This window comes from Pungitius pungitius, chromosome 15 (assembly GCF_949316345.1).
Source record: "Pungitius pungitius chromosome 15, fPunPun2.1, whole genome shotgun sequence".
Classification (NCBI taxonomy): Eukaryota; Metazoa; Chordata; class Actinopteri; order Perciformes; family Gasterosteidae; genus Pungitius; species Pungitius pungitius.
In genome coordinates, this window is record NC_084914.1 from 17,376,567 (window position 1) to 17,393,887 (window position 17,321).

The 17,321-nt window shown below is 40.5% G+C and overlaps 23 non-coding genes across 23 annotated transcripts; all 23 read right to left on the reverse strand.

Annotated features, from left to right (window-relative positions):
* Positions 1 to 70: 70 nt before the first annotated feature.
* Positions 71 to 153, reverse strand: trnal-uag (transfer RNA leucine (anticodon UAG)). The gene has a single exon. It is a non-coding gene; the product is annotated as a tRNA-Leu (tRNA).
* A 421-nt stretch (positions 154 to 574) lies between these two features.
* trnal-uag (transfer RNA leucine (anticodon UAG)) lies at positions 575 to 657 on the reverse strand. Its single transcript has one exon. It is a non-coding gene; the product is annotated as a tRNA-Leu (tRNA).
* Positions 658 to 1,078: 421 nt separating this feature from the next.
* On the reverse strand, positions 1,079 to 1,161 carry trnal-uag (transfer RNA leucine (anticodon UAG)). The gene has a single exon. It is a non-coding gene; the product is annotated as a tRNA-Leu (tRNA).
* A 421-nt stretch (positions 1,162 to 1,582) lies between these two features.
* Positions 1,583 to 1,665, reverse strand: trnal-uag (transfer RNA leucine (anticodon UAG)). The gene has a single exon. It is a non-coding gene; the product is annotated as a tRNA-Leu (tRNA).
* A 418-nt stretch (positions 1,666 to 2,083) lies between these two features.
* On the reverse strand, positions 2,084 to 2,166 carry trnal-uag (transfer RNA leucine (anticodon UAG)). Its single transcript has one exon. It is a non-coding gene; the product is annotated as a tRNA-Leu (tRNA).
* Positions 2,167 to 2,587: 421 nt separating this feature from the next.
* On the reverse strand, positions 2,588 to 2,670 carry trnal-uag (transfer RNA leucine (anticodon UAG)). The gene has a single exon. It is a non-coding gene; the product is annotated as a tRNA-Leu (tRNA).
* Positions 2,671 to 3,090: 420 nt separating this feature from the next.
* trnal-uag (transfer RNA leucine (anticodon UAG)) lies at positions 3,091 to 3,173 on the reverse strand. The gene has a single exon. It is a non-coding gene; the product is annotated as a tRNA-Leu (tRNA).
* Positions 3,174 to 3,841: 668 nt separating this feature from the next.
* On the reverse strand, positions 3,842 to 3,924 carry trnal-uag (transfer RNA leucine (anticodon UAG)). The gene has a single exon. It is a non-coding gene; the product is annotated as a tRNA-Leu (tRNA).
* A 420-nt stretch (positions 3,925 to 4,344) lies between these two features.
* trnal-cag (transfer RNA leucine (anticodon CAG)) lies at positions 4,345 to 4,427 on the reverse strand. Its single transcript has one exon. It is a non-coding gene; the product is annotated as a tRNA-Leu (tRNA).
* A 421-nt stretch (positions 4,428 to 4,848) lies between these two features.
* trnal-uag (transfer RNA leucine (anticodon UAG)) lies at positions 4,849 to 4,931 on the reverse strand. The gene has a single exon. It is a non-coding gene; the product is annotated as a tRNA-Leu (tRNA).
* Positions 4,932 to 5,352: 421 nt separating this feature from the next.
* On the reverse strand, positions 5,353 to 5,435 carry trnal-uag (transfer RNA leucine (anticodon UAG)). Its single transcript has one exon. It is a non-coding gene; the product is annotated as a tRNA-Leu (tRNA).
* Positions 5,436 to 5,856: 421 nt separating this feature from the next.
* Positions 5,857 to 5,939, reverse strand: trnal-uag (transfer RNA leucine (anticodon UAG)). Its single transcript has one exon. It is a non-coding gene; the product is annotated as a tRNA-Leu (tRNA).
* A 421-nt stretch (positions 5,940 to 6,360) lies between these two features.
* trnal-uag (transfer RNA leucine (anticodon UAG)) lies at positions 6,361 to 6,443 on the reverse strand. The gene has a single exon. It is a non-coding gene; the product is annotated as a tRNA-Leu (tRNA).
* A 421-nt stretch (positions 6,444 to 6,864) lies between these two features.
* On the reverse strand, positions 6,865 to 6,947 carry trnal-uag (transfer RNA leucine (anticodon UAG)). Its single transcript has one exon. It is a non-coding gene; the product is annotated as a tRNA-Leu (tRNA).
* A 421-nt stretch (positions 6,948 to 7,368) lies between these two features.
* trnal-uag (transfer RNA leucine (anticodon UAG)) lies at positions 7,369 to 7,451 on the reverse strand. Its single transcript has one exon. It is a non-coding gene; the product is annotated as a tRNA-Leu (tRNA).
* A 420-nt stretch (positions 7,452 to 7,871) lies between these two features.
* trnal-uag (transfer RNA leucine (anticodon UAG)) lies at positions 7,872 to 7,954 on the reverse strand. The gene has a single exon. It is a non-coding gene; the product is annotated as a tRNA-Leu (tRNA).
* A 668-nt stretch (positions 7,955 to 8,622) lies between these two features.
* On the reverse strand, positions 8,623 to 8,705 carry trnal-uag (transfer RNA leucine (anticodon UAG)). Its single transcript has one exon. It is a non-coding gene; the product is annotated as a tRNA-Leu (tRNA).
* Positions 8,706 to 9,125: 420 nt separating this feature from the next.
* On the reverse strand, positions 9,126 to 9,208 carry trnal-cag (transfer RNA leucine (anticodon CAG)). The gene has a single exon. It is a non-coding gene; the product is annotated as a tRNA-Leu (tRNA).
* A 925-nt stretch (positions 9,209 to 10,133) lies between these two features.
* Positions 10,134 to 10,216, reverse strand: trnal-uag (transfer RNA leucine (anticodon UAG)). Its single transcript has one exon. It is a non-coding gene; the product is annotated as a tRNA-Leu (tRNA).
* A 420-nt stretch (positions 10,217 to 10,636) lies between these two features.
* On the reverse strand, positions 10,637 to 10,719 carry trnal-cag (transfer RNA leucine (anticodon CAG)). The gene has a single exon. It is a non-coding gene; the product is annotated as a tRNA-Leu (tRNA).
* A 1,933-nt stretch (positions 10,720 to 12,652) lies between these two features.
* On the reverse strand, positions 12,653 to 12,735 carry trnal-uag (transfer RNA leucine (anticodon UAG)). The gene has a single exon. It is a non-coding gene; the product is annotated as a tRNA-Leu (tRNA).
* Positions 12,736 to 14,667: 1,932 nt separating this feature from the next.
* On the reverse strand, positions 14,668 to 14,750 carry trnal-uag (transfer RNA leucine (anticodon UAG)). The gene has a single exon. It is a non-coding gene; the product is annotated as a tRNA-Leu (tRNA).
* A 1,932-nt stretch (positions 14,751 to 16,682) lies between these two features.
* Positions 16,683 to 16,765, reverse strand: trnal-uag (transfer RNA leucine (anticodon UAG)). Its single transcript has one exon. It is a non-coding gene; the product is annotated as a tRNA-Leu (tRNA).
* Positions 16,766 to 17,321: the final 556 nt, after the last annotated feature.

A 17,321-nucleotide genomic window follows, 5' to 3' on the forward strand; every position in this document is an offset into this window, starting at 1 on the left:
TGCATTACTGCTTTTCACTTCATGTAGAAATACGGTAAATGTGACTGAGCCAGTGAACAACATCAGTCATTGTCAGAAGTGGGATTTGAACCCACGCCTCAAGAGGAGACTGCGGCCTAAACGCAGCGCCTAAGACCGCTCGGCCATCCTGACTGAAAAACTCTGAAAGAAGCCAACAATTTTAAACATTTGTCTGGTTGCCCGATCAAAAATGTAACATGGAATATTGTGTCTCAACCTTTTTACATGAAATGCCTTGCTACTTTTTATTTAATGTAGAAATACAGTGAATGTGCCTGACCAAGTGGGAAACATCAGTCATTGTGAGAAGTGGGATTTGAACCCATGTCTTCAGAGGAGACTGCGGCATAAACACAGGGCCTGAGACGGCAAGGCCATCCTGATTTAAATGTAATAAAAGTAGCAACAATTACTAAATGTTTCTTTTGTCCTTAGATAACACATCTTACCTGGAATATGGTGTCTCAACTTCTTTACACAAAATGCATTACTGCTTTTCACTTCATGTAGAAATACGGTAAATGTGACTGAGCCGGTGAACAACATCAGTCATTGTCAGAAGTGGGATTTGAACCCACGCCTCAAGAGGAGACTGCGGCCTAAACGCAGCGCCTAAGACCGCTCGGCCATCCTGACTGAAAAACTCTGAAAGAAGCCAACAATTTTAAACATTTGTCTGGTTGCCCGATCAAAAATGTAACATGGAATATTGTGTCTCAACCTTTTTACATGAAATGCCTTGCTACTTTTTATTTAATGTAGAAATACAGTGAATGTGCCTGACCGAGCGGGAAACATCAGTCATTGTGAGAAGTGGGATTTGAACCCATGTCTTCAGAGGAGACTGCGGCCTAAACACAGGGCCTGAGACGGCAAGGCCATCCTGATTAAAATGTAATAAAAGTAGCAACAATTACTAAATGTTTCTTTTGTCCTTAGATAACACATCTTACCTGGAATATGGTGTCTGAACTTCTTTACACAAAATGCATTACTGCTTTTCACTTCATGTAGAAATACGGTAAATGTGACTGAGCCAGTGAACAACATCACTCATTGTCAGAAGTGGGATTTGAACCCACGCCTCCAGAGGAGACTGCGGCCTAAACGCAGCGCCTTAGACGGCTCGGCCATCCTGACTGAAAAACACTCAAAAAAAGCAACAATTTCAAACATTTGTTTGGTCCTTATATCACAAATTTAACATTGTATATAATGTCTTAACTTTTTGAGATTAAATGCGTTTCTGCTTTTTATTTCTTGTAGAAATACAGTGAATGTGCCTGACCAAGTGGGAAACATCAGTCATTGTGAGAAGTGGGATTTGAACCCATGTCTTGAGAGGAGACTGCGGCCTAAACACAGGGCCTTAGACGGCAAGGCCATCCTGATTAAAATGTAATAAAAGTAGCAACAATTACTAAATGTTTCTTTTGTCCTTAGATAACACATCTTACCTGGAATATGGTGTCTCAACTTCTTTACACAAAATGCATTACTGCTTTTCACTTCATGTAGAAATACGGTAAATGTGACTGAGCCAGTGAACAACATCACTCATTGTCAGAAGTGGGATTTGAACCCACGCCTCCAGAGGAGACTGCGGCCTAAACGCAGCGCCTTAGACCGCTCGGCTATCCTGACTGAAAAATTCTGAAAGAAGCCAACAATTTTAAACATTTGTCTGGTTGCCCGATCAAAAATGTAACATGGAATATTGTGTCTCAACCTTTTTACATGAAATGCCTTGCTACTTTTTATTTAATGTAGAAATACAGTGAATGTGCCTGACCAAGTGGGAAACATCAGTCATTGTGAGAAGTGGGATTTGAACCCATGTCTTCAGAGGAGACTGCGGCCTAAACACAGGGCCTGAGACGGCAAGGCCATCCTGATTAAAATGTAATAAAAGTAGGAACAATTACTAAATGTTTCTTTTGTCCTTAGATAACACATCTCACCTGGAATATGGTGTCTCAACTTCTTTACACAAAATGCATTGCTGCTTTTCACTTCATGTAGAAATACGGTAAATGTGACTGAGCCAGTGAACATCAGTCATTGTCAGAAGTGGGATTTGAACCCACGCCTCCAGAGGAGACTGCGGCCTAAACGCAGCGCCTTAGACCGCTCGGCCATCCTGACTGAAAAACTCTGAAAGAAGCCAACAATTTTAAACATTTGTCTGGTTGCCCGATCAAAAATGTAACATGGAATATTGTGTCTCAACCTTTTTACATGAAATGCCTTGCTACTTTTTATTTAATGTAGAAATACAGTGAATGTGCCTGACCAAGTGGGAAACATCAGTCATTGTGAGAAGTGGGATTTGAACCCATGTCTTCAGAGGAGACTGCGGCATAAACACAGGGCCTGAGACGGCAAGGCCATCCTGATTAAAATGTAATAAAAGTAGCAACAATTACTAAATGTTTCTTTTGTCCTTAGATAACACATCTTACCTGGAATATGGTGTCTCAACTTCTTTACACAAAATGCATTACTGCTTTTCACTTCATGTAGAAATACGGTAAATGTGACTGAGCCAGTGAACAACATCAGTCATTGTCAGAAGTGGGATTTGAACCCACGCCTCCAGAGGAGACTGCGGCCTAAACGCAGCGCCTTAGACCGCTCGGCGATCCTGACTGAAAAACACTCAAAAAAAGCAACAATTTCAAACATTTGTTTGGTCCTTATATCACAAATTTAACAATGTATATAATGTCTTAACTTTTTTAGATTAAACGCGTTTCTGCTTTTTATTTCTTGTAGAAATACAGTGAATGTGCCTGACCAAGTGGGAAACATCAGTCATTGTGAGAAGTGGGATTTGAACCCATGTCTTCAGAGGAGACTGCGGCCTAAACACAGGGCCTTAGACGGCAAGGCCATCCTGATTAAAATGTAATAAAAGTAGCAACAATTACTAAATGTTTCATTTGTCCTTAGATAACACATCTCACCTGGAATATGGTGTCTCAACTTCTTTACAAAAATGCATTGCTGCTTTTCACTTCATGTAGAAATACGGTAAATGTGACTCAGCCAGTGAACAACATCAGTCATTGTCAGAAGTAGGATTTGAACCCACGCCTCCAGAGGAGACTGCGGCCTAAACGCAGCGCCTTAGACCGCTCGGCCATCCTGACTGAAAAACACTCAAAAAAAGCAACAATTTCAAACATTTGTTTGGTCCTTATATCACAAATTTAACATTGTATATAATGTCTTAACTTTTTTAGATTAAATGCGTTTCTGCTTTTTATTTCTTGTAGAAATACAGTGAATGTGCCTGACCAAGTGGGAAACATCAGTCATTGTGAGAAGTGGGATTTGAACCCGTGTCTTCAGAGGAGACTGCGGCCTAAACACAGGGCCTTAAACGGCAAGGCCACCCTGATTAAAATGTAATAAAAGTAGCAACAATTACTAAATGTTTCTTTTGTCCTTAGATAACACATCTTACCTGGATTATGGTGTCTCAACTTCTTTACACAAAATGCATTGCTGCTTTTCACTTCATGTAGAAATACGGTAAATGTGACTGAGCCAGTGAACAACATCTGTCATTGTCAAAAGTAGGATTTGAACCCACGCCTCTAGAGGAGACTGCGGCCTAAACGCAGCGCCTTAGACCGCTCGGCCATCCTGACTGAAAAACTCTAAAAGAAGCCAACAATTTTAAACATTTGTTGCCCGATCAAAAATGTAACATGGAATATTGTGTCTCAACCTTTTTACATGAAATGCCTTGCTACTTTTTATTTAATGTAGAAATACAGTGAATTTGTCTGACCAGGTGGGAAACATCAGGCATTGTCAGAAGTGGGATTTGAACCCACGCCTCCAGAGGAGACTGCGGCCTAAACGCAGCGCCTTAGACCGCTCGGCTATCCTGACTGAAAAATTCTGAAAGAAGCCAACAATTTTAAACATTTGTCTGGTTGCCCGATCAAAAATGTAACATGGAATATTGTGTCTCAACCTTTTTACATGAAATGCCTTGCTACTTTTTATTTAATGTAGAAATACAGTGAATGTGCCTGACCAAGTGGGAAACATCAGTCATTGTGAGAAGTGGGATTTGAACCCATGTCTTCAGAGGAGACTGCGGCCTAAACACAGGGCCTTAGACGGCAAGGCCATCCTGATTAAAATGTAATAAAAGTAGCAACAATTACTAAATGTTTCATTTGTCCTTAGATAACACATCTCACCTGGAATATGGTGTCTCAACTTCTTTACAAAAATGCATTGCTGCTTTTCACTTCATGTAGAAATACGGTAAATGTGACCGAGCCAGTGAACAACATCAGTCATTGTCAGAAGTGGGATTTGAACCCACGCCTCCAGAGGAGACTGCGGCCTGAACGCAGCGCCTTAGACCGCTCGGCCATCCTGACTGAAAAACACTCAAAAAAAGCAACAATTTCAAACATTTGTTTGGTCCTTATATCACAAATTTAACATTGTATATAATGTCTTAACTTTTTTAGATTAAATGCGTTTCTGCTTTTTATTTCTTGTAGAAATACAGTGAATGAGCCTGACCAAGTGGGAAACATCAGTCATTGTGAGAAGTGGGATTTGAACCCATGTCTTCAGAGGAGACTGCGGCCTAAACACAGGGCCTGAGACGGCAAGGCCATCCTGATTAAAATGTAATAAAAGTAGCAACAATTACTAAATGTTTCTTTTGTCCTTAGATAACACATCTTACCTGGAATATGGTGTCTCAACTTCTTTACACAAAATGCATTACTGCTTTTCACTTCATGTAGAAATACGGTAAATGTGACTGAGCCAGTGAACAACATCAGTCATTGTCAGAAGTGGGATTTGAACCCACGCCTCAAGAGGAGACTGCGGCCTAAACGCAGCGCCTAAGACCGCTCGGCCATCCTGACTGAAAAACTCTGAAAGAAGCCAACAATTTTAAACATTTGTCTGGTTGCCCGATCAAAAATGTAACATGGAATATTGTGTCTCAACCTTTTTACATGAAATGCCTTGCTACTTTTTATTTAATGTAGAAATACAGTGAATGTGCCTGACCAAGCGGGAAACATCAGTCATTGTGAGAAGTGGGATTTGAACCCATGTCTTCAGAGGAGACTGCGGCCTAAACACAGGGCCTGAGACGGCAAGGCCATCCTGATTAAAATGTAATAAAAGTAGCAACAATTACTAAATGTTTCTTTTGTCCTTAGATAACACATCTTACCTGGAATATGGTGTCTCAACTTCTTTACACAAAATGCATTACTGCTTTTCACTTCATGTAGAAATACGGTAAATGTGACTGAGCCGGTGAACAACATCAGTCATTGTCAGAAGTGGGATTTGAACCCACGCCTCAAGAGGAGACTGCGGCCTAAACGCAGCGCCTAAGACCGCTCGGCCATCCTGACTGAAAAACTCTGAAAGAAGCCAACAATTTTAAACATTTGTCTGGTTGCCCGATCAAAAATGTAACATGGAATATTGTGTCTCAACCTTTTTACATGAAATGCCTTGCTACTTTTTATTTAATGTAGAAATACAGTGAATGTGCCTGACCGAGCGGGAAACATCAGTCATTGTGAGAAGTGGGATTTGAACCCATGTCTTCAGAGGAGACTGCGGCCTAAACACAGGGCCTGAGACGGCAAGGCCATCCTGATTAAAATGTAATAAAAGTAGCAACAATTACTAAATGTTTCTTTTGTCCTTAGATAACACATCTTACCTGGAATATGGTGTCTGAACTTCTTTACACAAAATGCATTACTGCTTTTCACTTCATGTAGAAATACGGTAAATGTGACTGAGCCAGTGAACAACATCACTCATTGTCAGAAGTGGGATTTGAACCCACGCCTCCAGAGGAGACTGCGGCCTAAACGCAGCGCCTTAGACGGCTCGGCCATCCTGACTGAAAAACACTCAAAAAAAGCAACAATTTCAAACATTTGTTTGGTCCTTATATCACAAATTTAACATTGTATATAATGTCTTAACTTTTTGAGATTAAATGCGTTTCTGCTTTTTATTTCTTGTAGAAATACAGTGAATGTGCCTGACCAAGTGGGAAACATCAGTCATTGTGAGAAGTGGGATTTGAACCCATGTCTTGAGAGGAGACTGCGGCCTAAACACAGGGCCTTAGACGGCAAGGCCATCCTGATTAAAATGTAATAAAAGTAGCAACAATTACTAAATGTTTCTTTTGTCCTTAGATAACACATCTTACCTGGAATATGGTGTCTCAACTTCTTTACACAAAATGCATTACTGCTTTTCACTTCATGTAGAAATACGGTAAATGTGACTGAGCCAGTGAACAACATCACTCATTGTCAGAAGTGGGATTTGAACCCACGCCTCCAGAGGAGACTGCGGCCTAAACGCAGCGCCTTAGACCGCTCGGCTATCCTGACTGAAAAATTCTGAAAGAAGCCAACAATTTTAAACATTTGTCTGGTTGCCCGATCAAAAATGTAACATGGAATATTGTGTCTCAACCTTTTTACATGAAATGCCTTGCTACTTTTTATTTAATGTAGAAATACAGTGAATGTGCCTGACCAAGTGGGAAACATCAGTCATTGTGAGAAGTGGGATTTGAACCCATGTCTTCAGAGGAGACTGCGGCCTAAACACAGGGCCTGAGACGGCAAGGCCATCCTGATTAAAATGTAATAAAAGTAGGAACAATTACTAAATGTTTCTTTTGTCCTTAGATAACACATCTCACCTGGAATATGGTGTCTCAACTTCTTTACACAAAATGCATTGCTGCTTTTCACTTCATGTAGAAATACGGTAAATGTGACTGAGCCAGTGAACAACATCAGTCATTGTCAGAAGTGGGATTTGAACCCACGCCTCCAGAGGAGACTGCGGCCTAAACGCAGCGCCTTAGACCGCTCGGCCATCCTGACTGAAAAACTCTGAAAGAAGCCAACAATTTTAAACATTTGTCTGGTTGCCCGATCAAAAATGTAACATGGAATATTGTGTCTCAACCTTTTTACATGAAATGCCTTGCTACTTTTTATTTAATGTAGAAATACAGTGAATGTGCCTGACCAAGTGGGAAACATCAGTCATTGTGAGAAGTGGGATTTGAACCCATGTCTTCAGAGGAGACTGCGGCATAAACACAGGGCCTGAGACGGCAAGGCCATCCTGATTAAAATGTAATAAAAGTAGCAACAATTACTAAATGTTTCTTTTGTCCTTAGATAACACATCTTACCTGGAATATGGTGTCTCAACTTCTTTACACAAAATGCATTACTGCTTTTCACTTCATGTAGAAATACGGTAAATGTGACTGAGCCAGTGAACAACATCAGTCATTGTCAGAAGTGGGATTTGAACCCACGCCTCCAGAGGAGACTGCGGCCTAAACGCAGCGCCTTAGACCGCTCGGCGATCCTGACTGAAAAACACTCAAAAAAAGCAACAATTTCAAACATTTGTTTGGTCCTTATATCACAAATTTAACAATGTATATAATGTCTTAACTTTTTTAGATTAAACGCGTTTCTGCTTTTTATTTCTTGTAGAAATACAGTGAATGTGCCTGACCAAGTGGGAAACATCAGTCATTGTGAGAAGTGGGATTTGAACCCATGTCTTCAGAGGAGACTGCGGCCTAAACACAGGGCCTTAGACGGCAAGGCCATCCTGATTAAAATGTAATAAAAGTAGCAACAATTACTAAATGTTTCATTTGTCCTTAGATAACACATCTCACCTGGAATATGGTGTCTCAACTTCTTTACAAAAATGCATTGCTGCTTTTCACTTCATGTAGAAATACGGTAAATGTGACTCAGCCAGTGAACAACATCAGTCATTGTCAGAAGTAGGATTTGAACCCACGCCTCCAGAGGAGACTGCGGCCTAAACGCAGCGCCTTAGACCGCTCGGCCATCCTGACTGAAAAACACTCAAAAAAAGCAACAATTTCAAACATTTGTTTGGTCCTTATATCACAAATTTAACATTGTATATAATGTCTTAACTTTTTTAGATTAAATGCGTTTCTGCTTTTTATTTCTTGTAGAAATACAGTGAATGTGCCTGACCAAGTGGGAAACATCAGTCATTGTGAGAAGTGGGATTTGAACCCGTGTCTTCAGAGGAGACTGCGGCCTAAACACAGGGCCTTAAACGGCAAGGCCACCCTGATTAAAATGTAATAAAAGTAGCAACAATTACTAAATGTTTCTTTTGTCCTTAGATAACACATCTTACCTGGATTATGGTGTCTCAACTTCTTTACACAAAATGCATTGCTGCTTTTCACTTCATGTAGAAATACGGTAAATGTGACTGAGCCAGTGAACAACATCTGTCATTGTCAAAAGTAGGATTTGAACCCACGCCTCTAGAGGAGACTGCGGCCTAAACGCAGCGCCTTAGACCGCTCGGCCATCCTGACTGAAAAACTCTAAAAGAAGCCAACAATTTTAAACATTTGTTGCCCGATCAAAAATGTAACATGGAATATTGTGTCTCAACCTTTTTACATGAAATGCCTTGCTACTTTTTATTTAATGTAGAAATACAGTGAATTTGTCTGACCAGGTGGGAAACATCAGGCATTGTCAGAAGTGGGATTTGAACCCACGCCTCCAGAGGAGACTGCGGCCTAAACGCAGCGCCTTAGACCGCTCGGCTATCCTGACTGAAAAATTCTGAAAGAAGCCAACAATTTTAAACATTTGTCTGGTTGCCCGATCAAAAATGTAACATGGAATATTGTGTCTCAACCTTTTTACATGAAATGCCTTGCTACTTTTTATTTAATGTAGAAATACAGTGAATGTGCCTGACCAAGTGGGAAACATCAGTCATTGTGAGAAGTGGGATTTGAACCCATGTCTTCAGAGGAGACTGCGGCCTAAACACAGGGCCTTAGACGGCAAGGCCATCCTGATTAAAATGTAATAAAAGTAGCAACAATTACTAAATGTTTCATTTGTCCTTAGATAACACATCTCACCTGGAATATGGTGTCTCAACTTCTTTACAAAAATGCATTGCTGCTTTTCACTTCATGTAGAAATACGGTAAATGTGACCGAGCCAGTGAACAACATCAGTCATTGTCAGAAGTGGGATTTGAACCCACGCCTCCAGAGGAGACTGCGGCCTGAACGCAGCGCCTTAGACCGCTCGGCCATCCTGACTGAAAAACACTCAAAAAAAGCAACAATTTCAAACATTTGTTTGGTCCTTATATCACAAATTTAACATTGTATATAATGTCTTAACTTTTTTAGATTAAATGCGTTTCTGCTTTTTATTTCTTGTAGAAATACAGTGAATGAGCCTGACCAAGTGGGAAACATCAGTCATTGTGAGAAGTGGGATTTGAACCCATGTCTTCAGAGGAGACTGCGGCCTAAACACAGGGCCTGAGACGGCAAGGCCATCCTGATTAAAATGTAATAAAAGTAGCAACAATTACTAAATGTTTCTTTTGTCCTTAGATAACACATCTTACCTGGAATATGGTGTCTCAACTTCTTTACACAAAATGCATTACTGCTTTTCACTTCATGTAGAAATACGGTAAATGTGACTGAGCCAGTGAACAACATCAGTCATTGTCAGAAGTGGGATTTGAACCCACGCCTCAAGAGGAGACTGCGGCCTAAACGCAGCGCCTAAGACCGCTCGGCCATCCTGACTGAAAAACTCTGAAAGAAGCCAACAATTTTAAACATTTGTCTGGTTGCCCGATCAAAAATGTAACATGGAATATTGTGTCTCAACCTTTTTACATGAAATGCCTTGCTACTTTTTATTTAATGTAGAAATACAGTGAATGTGCCTGACCAAGCGGGAAACATCAGTCATTGTGAGAAGTGGGATTTGAACCCATGTCTTCAGAGGAGACTGCGGCCTAAACACAGGGCCTGAGACGGCAAGGCCATCCTGATTAAAATGTAATAAAAGTAGCAACAATTACTAAATGTTTCTTTTGTCCTTAGATAACACATCTTACCTGGAATATGGTGTCTCAACTTCTTTACACAAAATGCATTACTGCTTTTCACTTCATGTAGAAATACGGTAAATGTGACTGAGCCAGTGAACAACATCACTCATTGTCAGAAGTGGGATTTGAACCCACGCCTCCAGAGGAGACTGCGGCCTAAACGCAGCGCCTTAGACGGCTCGGCCATCCTGACTGAAAAACACTCAAAAAAAGCAACAATTTCAAACATTTGTTTGGTCCTTATATCACAAATTTAACATTGTATATAATGTCTTAACTTTTTGAGATTAAATGCGTTTCTGCTTTTTATTTCTTGTAGAAATACAGTGAATGTGCCTGACCAAGTGGGAAACATCAGTCATTGTGAGAAGTGGGATTTGAACCCATGTCTTCAGAGGAGACTGCGGCCTAAACACAGGGCCTTAGACGGCAAGGCCATCCTGGTTAAAATGTAATAAAAGTAGCAACAATTACTAAATGTTTCATTTGTCCTTAGATAACACATCTCACCTGGAATATGGTGTCTCAACTTCTTTACAAAAATGCATTGCTGCTTTTCACTTCATGTAGAAATACGGTAAATGTGACCGAGCCAGTGAACAACATCAGTCATTGTCAGAAGTGGGATTTGAACCCACGCCTCCAGAGGAGACTGCGGCCTGAACGCAGCGCCTTAGACCGCTCGGCCATCCTGACTGAAAAACACTCAAAAAAAGCAACAATTTCAAACATTTGTTTGGTCCTTATATCACAAATTTAACATTGTATATAATGTCTTAACTTTTTTAGATTAAATGCGTTTCTGCTTTTTATTTCTTGTAGAAATACAGTGAATGAGCCTGACCAAGTGGGAAACATCAGTCATTGTGAGAAGTGGGATTTGAACCCATGTCTTCAGAGGAGACTGCGGCCTAAACACAGGGCCTGAGACGGCAAGGCCATCCTGATTAAAATGTAATAAAAGTAGCAACAATTACTAAATGTTTCTTTTGTCCTTAGATAACACATCTTACCTGGAATATGGTGTCTCAACTTCTTTACACAAAATGCATTACTGCTTTTCACTTCATGTAGAAATACGGTAAATGTGACTGAGCCAGTGAACAACATCAGTCATTGTCAGAAGTGGGATTTGAACCCACGCCTCAAGAGGAGACTGCGGCCTAAACGCAGCGCCTAAGACCGCTCGGCCATCCTGACTGAAAAACTCTGAAAGAAGCCAACAATTTTAAACATTTGTCTGGTTGCCCGATCAAAAATGTAACATGGAATATTGTGTCTCAACCTTTTTACATGAAATGCCTTGCTACTTTTTATTTAATGTAGAAATACAGTGAATGTGCCTGACCAAGTGGGAAACATCAGTCATTGTGAGAAGTGGGATTTGAACCCATGTCTTCAGAGGAGACTGCGGCCTAAACACAGGGCCTTAGACGGCAAGGCCATCCTGATTAAAATGTAATAAAAGTAGCAACAATTACTAAATGTTTCATTTGTCCTTAGATAACACATCTCACCTGGAATATGGTGTCTCAACTTCTTTACACAAAATGGATTACTGCTTTTCACTTCATGTAGAAATACGGTAAATGTGACTCAGCCAGTGAACAACATCAGTCATTGTCAAAAGTAGGATTTGAACCCACGCCTCCAGAGGAGACTGCGGCCTGAACGCAGCGCCTTAGACCGCTCGGCCATCCTGACTGAAAAACACTCAAAAAAAGCAACAATTTCAAACATTTGTTTGGTCCTTATATCACAAATTTAACATTGTATATAATGTCTTAACTTTTTTAGATTAAATGCGTTTCTGCTTTTTATTTCTTGTAGAAATACAGTGAATGAGCCTGACCAAGTGGGAAACATCAGTCATTGTGAGAAGTGGGATTTGAACCCATGTCTTCAGAGGAGACTGCGGCCTAAACACAGGGCCTGAGACGGCAAGGCCATCCTGATTAAAATGTAATAAAAGTAGCAACAATTACTAAATGTTTCTTTTGTCCTTAGATAACACATCTTACCTGGAATATGGTGTCTCAACTTCTTTACACAAAATGCATTACTGCTTTTCACTTCATGTAGAAATACGGTAAATGTGACTGAGCCAGTGAACAACATCAGTCATTGTCAGAAGTGGGATTTGAACCCACGCCTCAAGAGGAGACTGCGGCCTAAACGCAGCGCCTAAGACCGCTCGGCCATCCTGACTGAAAAACTCTGAAAGAAGCCAACAATTTTAAACATTTGTCTGGTTGCCCGATCAAAAATGTAACATGGAATATTGTGTCTCAACCTTTTTACATGAAATGCCTTGCTACTTTTTATTTAATGTAGAAATACAGTGAATGTGCCTGACCAAGCGGGAAACATCAGTCATTGTGAGAAGTGGGATTTGAACCCATCTCTTCAGAGGAGACTGCGGCCTAAACACAGGGCCTGAGACGGCAAGGCCATCCTGATTAAAATGTAATAAAAGTAGCAACAATTACTAAATGTTTCTTTTGTCCTTAGATAACACATCTTACCTGGAATATGGTGTCTCAACTTCTTTACACAAAATGCATTACTGCTTTTCACTTCATGTAGAAATACGGTAAATGTGACTGAGCCAGTGAACAACATCACTCATTGTCAGAAGTGGGATTTGAACCCACGCCTCCAGAGGAGACTGCGGCCTAAACGCAGCGCCTTAGACGGCTCGGCCATCCTGACTGAAAAACACTCAAAAAAAGCAACAATTTCAAACATTTGTTTGGTCCTTATATCACAAATTTAACATTGTATATAATGTCTTAACTTTTTGAGATTAAATGCGTTTCTGCTTTTTATTTCTTGTAGAAATACAGTGAATGTGCCTGACCAAGTGGGAAACATCAGTCATTGTGAGAAGTGGGATTTGAACCCATGTCTTCAGAGGAGACTGCGGCCTAAACACAGGGCCTTAGACGGCAAGGCCATCCTGATTAAAATGTAATAAAAGTAGCAACAATTACTAAATGTTTCATTTGTCCTTAGATAACACATCTCACCTGGAATATTGTGTCTCAACTTCTTTACAAAAATGCATTGCTGCTTTTCACTTCATGTAGAAATACGGTAAATGTGACCGAGCCAGTGAACAACATCAGTCATTGTCAGAATTGGGATTTGAACCCACGCCTCCAGAGGAGACTGCGGCCTGAACGCAGCGCCTTAGACCGCTCGGCCATCCTGACTGAAAAACACTCAAAAAAAGCAACAATTTCAAACATTTGTTTGGTCCTTATATCACAAATTTAACATTGTATATAATGTCTTAACTTTTTTAGATTAAATGCGTTTCTGCTTTTTATTTCTTGTAGAAATACAGTGAATGAGCCTGACCAAGTGGGAAACATCAGTCATTGTGAGAAGTGGGATTTGAACCCATGTCTTCAGAGGAGACTGCGGCCTAAACACAGGGCCTGAGACGGCAAGGCCATCCTGATTAAAATGTAATAAAAGTAGCAACAATTACTAAATGTTTCTTTTGTCCTTAGATAACACATCTTACCTGGAATATGGTGTCTCAACTTCTTTACACAAAATGCATTACTGCTTTTCACTTCATGTAGAAATACGGTAAATGTGACTGAGCCAGTGAACAACATCAGTCATTGTCAGAAGTGGGATTTGAACCCACGCCTCAAGAGGAGACTGCGGCCTAAACGCAGCGCCTAAGACCGCTCGGCCATCCTGACTGAAAAACTCTGAAAGAAGCCAACAATTTTAAACATTTGTCTGGTTGCCCGATCAAAAATGTAACATGGAATATTGTGTCTCAACCTTTTTACATGAAATGCCTTGCTACTTTTTATTTAATGTAGAAATACAGTGAATGTGCCTGACCAAGTGGGAAACATCAGTCATTGTGAGAAGTGGGATTTGAACCCATGTCTTCAGAGGAGACTGCGGCATAAACACAGGGCCTGAGACGGCAAGGCCATCCTGATTTAAATGTAATAAAAGTAGCAACAATTACTAAATGTTTCTTTTGTCCTTAGATAACACATCTTACCTGGAATATGGTGTCTCAACTTCTTTACACAAAATGCATTACTGCTTTTCACTTCATGTAGAAATACGGTAAATGTGACTGAGCCGGTGAACAACATCAGTCATTGTCAGAAGTGGGATTTGAACCCACGCCTCAAGAGGAGACTGCGGCCTAAACGCAGCGCCTAAGACCGCTCGGCCATCCTGACTGAAAAACTCTGAAAGAAGCCAACAATTTTAAACATTTGTCTGGTTGCCCGATCAAAAATGTAACATGGAATATTGTGTCTCAACCTTTTTACATGAAATGCCTTGCTACTTTTTATTTAATGTAGAAATACAGTGAATGTGCCTGACCAAGCGGGAAACATCAGTCATTGTGAGAAGTGGGATTTGAACCCATCTCTTCAGAGGAGACTGCGGCCTAAACACAGGGCCTGAGACGGCAAGGCCATCCTGATTAAAATGTAATAAAAGTAGCAACAATTACTAAATGTTTCTTTTGTCCTTAGATAACACATCTTACCTGGAATATGGTGTCTCAACTTCTTTACACAAAATGCATTACTGCTTTTCACTTCATGTAGAAATACGGTAAATGTGACTGAGCCAGTGAACAACATCACTCATTGTCAGAAGTGGGATTTGAACCCACGCCTCCAGAGGAGACTGCGGCCTAAACGCAGCGCCTTAGACGGCTCGGCCATCCTGACTGAAAAACACTCAAAAAAAGCAACAATTTCAAACATTTGTTTGGTCCTTATATCACAAATTTAACATTGTATATAATGTCTTAACTTTTTGAGATTAAATGCGTTTCTGCTTTTTATTTCTTGTAGAAATACAGTGAATGTGCCTGACCAAGTGGGAAACATCAGTCATTGTGAGAAGTGGGATTTGAACCCATGTCTTCAGAGGAGACTGCGGCCTAAACACAGGGCCTTAGACGGCAAGGCCATCCTGATTAAAATGTAATAAAAGTAGCAACAATTACTAAATGTTTCATTTGTCCTTAGATAACACATCTCACCTGGAATATTGTGTCTCAACTTCTTTACAAAAATGCATTGCTGCTTTTCACTTCATGTAGAAATACGGTAAATGTGACCGAGCCAGTGAACAACATCAGTCATTGTCAGAATTGGGATTTGAACCCACGCCTCCAGAGGAGACTGCGGCCTGAACGCAGCGCCTTAGACCGCTCGGCCATCCTGACTGAAAAACACTCAAAAAAAGCAACAATTTCAAACATTTGTTTGGTCCTTATATCACAAATTTAACATTGTATATAATGTCTTAACTTTTTTAGATTAAATGCGTTTCTGCTTTTTATTTCTTGTAGAAATACAGTGAATGAGCCTGACCAAGTGGGAAACATCAGTCATTGTGAGAAGTGGGATTTGAACCCATGTCTTCAGAGGAGACTGCGGCCTAAACACAGGGCCTGAGACGGCAAGGCCATCCTGATTAAAATGTAATAAAAGTAGCAACAATTACTAAATGTTTCTTTTGTCCTTAGATAACACATCTTACCTGGAATATGGTGTCTCAACTTCTTTACACAAAATGCATTACTGCTTTTCACTTCATGTAGAAATACGGTAAATGTGACTGAGCCAGTGAACAACATCAGTCATTGTCAGAAGTGGGATTTGAACCCACGCCTCAAGAGGAGACTGCGGCCTAAACGCAGCGCCTAAGACCGCTCGGCCATCCTGACTGAAAAACTCTGAAAGAAGCCAACAATTTTAAACATTTGTCTGGTTGCCCGATCAAAAATGTAACATGGAATATTGTGTCTCAACCTTTTTACATGAAATGCCTTGCTACTTTTTATTTAATGTAGAAATACAGTGAATGTGCCTGACCAAGTGGGAAACATCAGTCATTGTGAGAAGTGGGATTTGAACCCATGTCTTCAGAGGAGACTGCGGCATAAACACAGGGCCTGAGACGGCAAGGCCATCCTGATTTAAATGTAATAAAAGTAGCAACAATTACTAAATGTTTCTTTTGTCCTTAGATAACACATCTTACCTGGAATATGGTGTCTCAACTTCTTTACACAAAATGCATTACTGCTTTTCACTTCATGTAGAAATACGGTAAATGTGACTGAGCCGGTGAACAACATCAGTCATTGTCAGAAGTGGGATTTGAACCCACGCCTCAAGAGGAGACTGCGGCCTAAACGCAGCGCCTAAGACCGCTCGGCCATCCTGACTGAAAAACTCTGAAAGAAGCCAACAATTTTAAACATTTGTCTGGTTGCCCGATCAAAAATGTAACATGGAATATTGTGTCTCAACCTTTTTACATGAAATGCCTTGCTACTTTTTATTTAATGTAGAAATACAGTGAATGTGCCTGACCAAGCGGGAAACATCAGTCATTGTGAGAAGTGGGATTTGAACCCATCTCTTCAGAGGAGACTGCGGCCTAAACACAGGGCCTGAGACGGCAAGGCCATCCTGATTAAAATGTAATAAAAGTAGCAACAATTACTAAATGTTTCTTTTGTCCTTAGATAACACATCTTACCTGGAATATGGTGTCTCAACTTCTTTACACAAAATGCATTACTGCTTTTCACTTCATGTAGAAATACGGTAAATGTGACTGAGCCAGTGAACAACATCACTCATTGTCAGAAGTGGGATTTGAACCCACGCCTCCAGAGGAGACTGCGGCCTAAACGCAGCGCCTTAGACGGCTCGGCCATCCTGACTGAAAAACACTCAAAAAAAGCAACAATTTCAAACATTTGTTTGGTCCTTATATCACAAATTTAACATTGTATATAATGTCTTAACTTTTTGAGATTAAATGCGTTTCTGCTTTTTATTTCTTGTAGAAATACAGTGAATGTGCCTGACCAAGTGGGAAACATCAGTCATTGTGAGAAGTGGGATTTGAACCCATGTCTTCAGAGGAGACTGCGGCCTAAACACAGGGCCTTAGACGGCAAGGCCATCCTGATTAAAATGTAATAAAAGTAGCAACAATTACTAAATGTTTCATTTGTCCTTAGATAACACATCTCACCTGGAATATTGTGTCTCAACTTCTTTACAAAAATGCATTGCTGCTTTTCACTTCATGTAGAAATACGGTAAATGTGACCGAGCCAGTGAACAACATCAGTCATTGTCAGAATTGGGATTTGAACCCACGCCTCCAGAGGAGACTGCGGCCTGAACGCAGCGCCTTAGACCGCTCGGCCATCCTGACTGAAAAACACTCAAAAAAAGCAACAATTTCAAACATTTGTTTGGTCCTTATAT